The 6,000-nt window shown below is 42.9% G+C and overlaps 1 long non-coding RNA gene across 1 annotated transcript in view; it reads right to left on the bottom strand.

Moving 5' to 3' along the window:
- Window positions 1-385: 385 nt before the first annotated feature.
- The window catches only part of LOC133385881 (uncharacterized), a 29,063-nt gene continuing 23,448 nt past the window's right edge, over window positions 386-6,000 (bottom strand). The window contains exon 3 of the long non-coding RNA XR_009762994.1: window positions 386-949. This is a non-coding gene — a long non-coding RNA (uncharacterized LOC133385881). The remainder of the gene's footprint in view (window positions 950-6,000) is intronic.

The raw sequence follows: 6,000 nt of genomic DNA, 5'->3' as shown, positions 1-6,000 counted from the left end.
GTCCTGGGAAATGTCAACTGTGAGGACTGGATGGCCTGTGTGAGCCCAGCCTACCCTAGAAATAAGCATTATAAACTTAGGCCACATTTACACCATACATTTAAAGCACTATTATACCACTATAAGCAATCATGACTTCCCCCAAAAAATGCTGGGAACTATAGTTTGGTAAGCATGCTGAGAGTTTTTAGGAGACCTGTCTTCCCCTCACAAAACTACAATTTCCAAAATAGTTTACCAATCAATCCTTTTTCCCAAGGTTCTCTGGGAATTGTAGCTCTGTGAGGGGAATAGGGGCTCCTAAAATCTCTCAGCACCCTTATGAAACTATTGTTCTCAGGATTCTTTGGGGGAAGCTATCACTGTTTAAAGTGGTATAATGGTGCTTTAAATGTATGGTATGAATGTGGCTTTACTATGAGCCATGGCAGAGCAACACATTATAAGACACATGGGGCTGGTGCCAAAAATAGCACTAAACTCTGCATTTCCCCACTCCTTTCTCCATATCACTGGCTGCTGCTAATGCAGGGGTAGCAAACCTTTTGGGGCCCATGGGCACATCTGTAAACCAGAGAAACTATCATGGGGCACCACACAGATGCACACAGCAATCTAGCACACACTGGATTTTATTCTATTGACTACAACAGAACGCTTCTTTCAAGCATAATTTCATCAGGGGATGGGAGGGAAGTTTGTTCTAGAATTTTGAGAGATCCTGAGAAGGTTACTGTCATTTCAGAAAGCCATTATTATTGTTGTTGTTGTTGTTATTGCTTTCAGTGTAACTGGTGTTCCTCATTTGCTGCTTTAATCCAGCCCAGTCCTTTAGCTCTCCATTCCCAGATGGTTTCTTCATTCCTGGATATATTTTAGATAGTTCACATCAAAGTACCAAGACAAGAAGCATTTGTCTTGCCCAGGCATCAGAGGGCATATTTCTGTCCTTGGAAAAAAAATTAATTCAGTTTTAAAAAGGCATACAACACACCCTGACTGACATTTAACAATGCAAAGCCTTTTGTAAAACTAGCAGAAGGTCACTGTGTATTTTCTTCTCAAGGAAAATGGCATAGGCCACATTTATACAAATTAATGTTTGCACAGACAAGTGAGGCACAGGAGAAAAAATTCCCACTTTGTTTGCAGCAGGCCAAAGCAAAACATTGTCTTTTATGTGAGGCAAATATGTCAACCGCCTGCTTCACGAGGGAGATGCCTTCCCTTAAACTGTTTCTCCTCTCAGCCTATATTGCTTTCCCAGAACCAGAGGTTACTGAAATAACTGACTGAATGAAAGGCAAAATGGCCCATAACTCTCAAACAGTTGAAATGGAGTTTAAACCTATTCTTCATTTCTTTCATGTGCTGTGTTGAAATATGAGTACAAAGGGAGGCCAGCAGAGTTAAATATTCTGTCATGAGGTAATTCAGTTTTGAATGAGAGAATACAATGATAGCAGTGTGCTTTCTGTTTCCATAAAACCTCACGTAACTGTGAGCTCACCAGGCGCCTTCAATGCACAGCTGAAATGGGAACAGGCAGGATTTCTCTTAATCAAAATGGTCACATTGAAGGCCCTGTTTAGACAGCAAATCCACTGCTAATGGTCTCTGAGTATCAACCATGGGAAACATGCAGGTTTTTTTTTTCATTCAGATGCTATTTCTGCCATGTTGTTCATTTCCAAACTATTACAAGCTGCCACCAGGAATAATTTACACAAAGAAAAACCATGGGGTGGTAGCTAATCCACATGGGCAGCTGGTGCACATGAATGACTCACAGCAAAGAGCACAGGTAGTTTCAAGAACACCCCCACCCCAATAGTACTTATATTGGAAGCAGTGTCCTTCAGCACAATAGGAAACCAAAGGCTAGTTCACCCAAACATGATCAGATGGCGAGATACAAGATCGGATGAACTTATATATTTCATACTCATTCTCTCATCAAGGCAGGATAGGCACATGGATAAGTGGTTGTGTTTCACCATGCCCCCCGTATACTGTTCTTCATTATATGGCTATCTTTCACAACTCCACTACTCTCTGCAGTGGTACAGTAAACCAGGATTCAATGCAGTCACATACAGACTTTGCCATGCATCCAAAAAACCTGATTCTGTATTGATTCAGGTGAATCAACCCTGACCGAACAGCATAATACATTGGAATTAGATATCTCCAAACCATCCCATTTAAATGTCTAATTAAAGGAAACTGACAAGCAGAGTTTTAACATGTACAGCATGTTAAATACAGAGGCAGGGGTGACCACCAACTTGGATGGCCTGGATAGTAATTTGGAGAGGCCAAAGTACATGTCAAAACAAAAGTCCTAAAGACATTTGAACAGAGACACTGTATATAAGTGTTTATGTGCTAATGCTAGAGCCACGATGGGAGAACTGGAGTGCTTGGTCTTAGAGGACAGCATTGACATAGTGAGCATAATGGAAAACTGGTGGAATGGAGAGAACCAGCGGGACATGGTTATCCATGGATATAAACTATATCGGAAGGATAGGGAAGCATGTATTGGAAGTGGTGTCATAAATCCAATGAAGCTGAATGTTGGAAGATTCAGGACAGACAAAAGAAAGTACTTCTTCACGCAGTGCATAGACTACGGAATTTGCTCTCATAAGAGGCAGTGATGACCACCAACTTCAATGGCTTTAAAAGAGGATTAGACAAATTCATGGATGACAAGGCTATCTATGGCTATTAGCCACGGTGGCTGTACTCTGCTTCCATGGTTGGAGACAGCATGCTTGTGAATACAAGTTGCTGGAAACCACAAGTCATAGAATCAAAGAATAGTAGAGTTGGAAGGGGCCTATAAGGCCATCAAGTCCAGCTCCTGCTTGCGGGTTTCCCATGGGCATCTGGTTGGCCATTGTGAGAACAGGATGCTGGACTGGATGGGCCCTTGGTCTGATCCACCAAGGCACTTCTTATTTATTTCATCAGCTAATCTCAAAAATCACTTGCTTTCATTTCCCAGTACCTTGCCCCACTCCATGGGGCTTTCTTTCTTACGCTGATTTGGTGTGAATTTAGGGTTGCAATCCTATACACATTTACCTGGGAGGAAGGCCCATTGAACTCAATTGAACTAATTTCTGAATAGATACACGTAGGCTGTAAGACACTTTTTACATGTGTTTTATGTGGTGTCACTGTGGTATAGTGGTTTGAGTATTGGACTAGGACCAGGGAGACCTGGTTTAAACCCCATTCAGCCATGAGGCTCCCTGAGTAGTTTTGGGCCACCCATTATCTCTCAGCCAACCTATCTCACACGGTTGTTGTGAAAATAAAATGGATGCAGGTGAATTCACATATGTTGCCTTGAACTCTTTGGAGGAAAAGCAGAATACAAATGTAGGAAATGAAATAAAACTGAACTCAGTGGGACTGATTTCTAAATAGACATGTAGAGGAAGGGCCGTAAGTTCATTCGTAGAACATTTTCTTTGTATGCAGAAGTTACCTGGTTCAATCCCCAGCATCTCCAGAGAAGGCCGGGAGAGATCCCTACCTGAAATCCTGGAAAGCCACTGCAGTCATTGTAGAACATACAGAGCTAGATGGACCAGCTAGATAGTCAGCCCCCTATGTTCCTGTGTATAGGATTGTGCTGATTTGTATTAGGCTTGTGCCAATGCAAACTGTAGTAGTTCCATTTTCAGCCAGGTGGTGGCACTACAAGCAAATACTTGCGTGACTACAAAAAGTGCTTGTGTTCACTGCAGTATAATTATTACAACAGCCCATCTTGTCTTTATTTATGAGACTGCTTCCTAAATTGTTCACTATGCATAACCTGGTGATCTTGGTGGGAGCAAATATAATGATGAATGTTTTACACACGGTTACAGTTAGCCATTAGGTACAAATTCAGAGGAACTTGTCTATTTTTTAACTTTTTAAAACCTGATGTAGAACTTTTGGTGTGTTGCCAAACTGTCTACGCTGCTAAGATAAAAAGCATTTCCATATTAGCATATGTGATTGTCTGGATGTTTTCCTGTGACATGTAAATTAGTGCTGGATCTTTGCTGGGTTTTTTAGGGGATGGAAGGTAGCCTTTCCCACATCTGTAATTCAATTATAAAAAAAACTAATTGGCTGTTAAATCATATTATACCTGGGCTTGTTTCATGGCCCTATTTGTCTATTCCATATTAACATGTATAATTCTGCATATTTGTATTACAGACTAAAACCCCATCTTAGGGCAGAATTGCACATTACAGGGCTTCCCAACCCTGAGATTTGGTTCACGAAACTGATGGGAGTGCGGGCAGTGGCAGCTGTTGGCTCCATGTCAGTGAGGTAATCTGCTCCAGGTTTTAGTCTGAACTTCCAAGGAGCTGTCCAAGGTGCTTGGACAGCTCCTTGAAAGTCTTGGCTAAAATCTGGAGCGGATTCCACTGCCCACTGACGTGGAGCCCCCAACTGCCAACGAGTGAGGGACATTTACAGGAAAATATTGGCAGGCAGCAGGGAATGCTTCAATTTTCCCCACCCACCAATTCTACATTGTGGTCCCCTCTCCACCCTGACAGTTTCTTCCATTTTTCTTCAAGCCAGACCTGAGACCGGAAACAAGTGGGTGATGGGGGCAGGGAAAAGGTCAAGCAGCCCCCACCTGCCAATTTCCCCTGAAAATGCCTCGACCCCACAGTATTGTTACCCAGGAAATATATTTGCTAGCATGTAGGTCCACCATCAGTGCAGACCAAGGGTGTAGTCGTCCAGGGCTTTGTGGGGTCTTAGACCCTTTACTTTTTTGGGACCAGGGTCCCAACAGGGTCCCTATCTCTCCAGTGTCCTGTGAGCATGAAAGAAGAGTGTCTTAGGCACTGAGAAGAATCTACTAACATGCTTATTTGACTTTTCCTGCTGATTGGTGCCAATCTGAGCTAAAGGAGGCGAGTCAGCTACTGAGAAGAGTCTTCTCAGTCACCAACACTATCCCCTTTCATGCTTATTGGCCACTAGGAATGTCTATTGTGAGAGAAGGCATTACCAAGGATCTCATTGTCAACCCCATAGCAAAAAAGAGGGAGGGGGCATGGCTATGACTAACATGAAGGGCCCCTGTGCTTCTGAATTTGCCACTACACTACTGGTGCAGACTCCTTCAAGACTGACTATCAAACACATGACTTTCCACCCCCCAAAAAAGAATCCTGTGAGCTGTGGTTTGTTAAGGGTGCTGGGAACTGTAGCTCCGTGAGGAACGAGCTATAGTTCCCAGGATTCTTTGGGGAAGGAATTTGCTTTAAACTTGCTTTAAATGTATCTATGTACACAGATAGTGGTCTACCTAGCTCAGAACTGCCGACTCGACACTGATGACCAGCAGTGTCTGTCCAGGGTTTCAGACTGGAAGTCTCTCCCAGCCCTACTTGGAGATGCTAGGGATTGAAACAGGGACCTTCTACATGCAAAGCACACCTCAACCACTGAGTACATCCCTTAGCCCTTCCCTCTGCCCAGCAAACCATGCACATAAATTATCTCCAGATAATAGTTTGGTTGTCCCAGAGCGCAAGCGCTTAAAGGATAAACAGTAATCATAATATGCACTGGTACATTTCACATTTGTGGTGCTTCTCACATCACTGACACTAGAATATTATAGAAGACTGCTCTTAGACTGCTTGTGGAAGCATGTTCCCTCCCCGCAAACCTGCACAGAGTTTGGTGACTGCAGCAGGGATGCAAATCACCCCCTGCTTGGTCCTCAAGTGGGAAGATAGCAATATCACTCTCCCACAGTCAACAAACTTGTTCAAGAGTTATTTCCACTTAAAATAGCACATCCTGTTGGGTGGATTAAGTCAAGAATAGGTGCTGCACTGTGCTTTTGAGTACTGCAAATTGAGTGTTGTGTTGGGTAAAATTGCTATTTCAGTGCTTACCCCTCACCTCAAAACAGATCAGTTATTAATAAATTAAATTACACCAATCCTTATAAAG

Source organism: Rhineura floridana, chromosome 5, assembly GCF_030035675.1.
Source record: "Rhineura floridana isolate rRhiFlo1 chromosome 5, rRhiFlo1.hap2, whole genome shotgun sequence".
Taxonomy (NCBI): Eukaryota; Metazoa; Chordata; class Lepidosauria; order Squamata; family Rhineuridae; genus Rhineura; species Rhineura floridana.
Note: the sequence above shows the minus strand (reverse complement) of the source record. Positions and strands in the feature narration are given on the sequence as shown.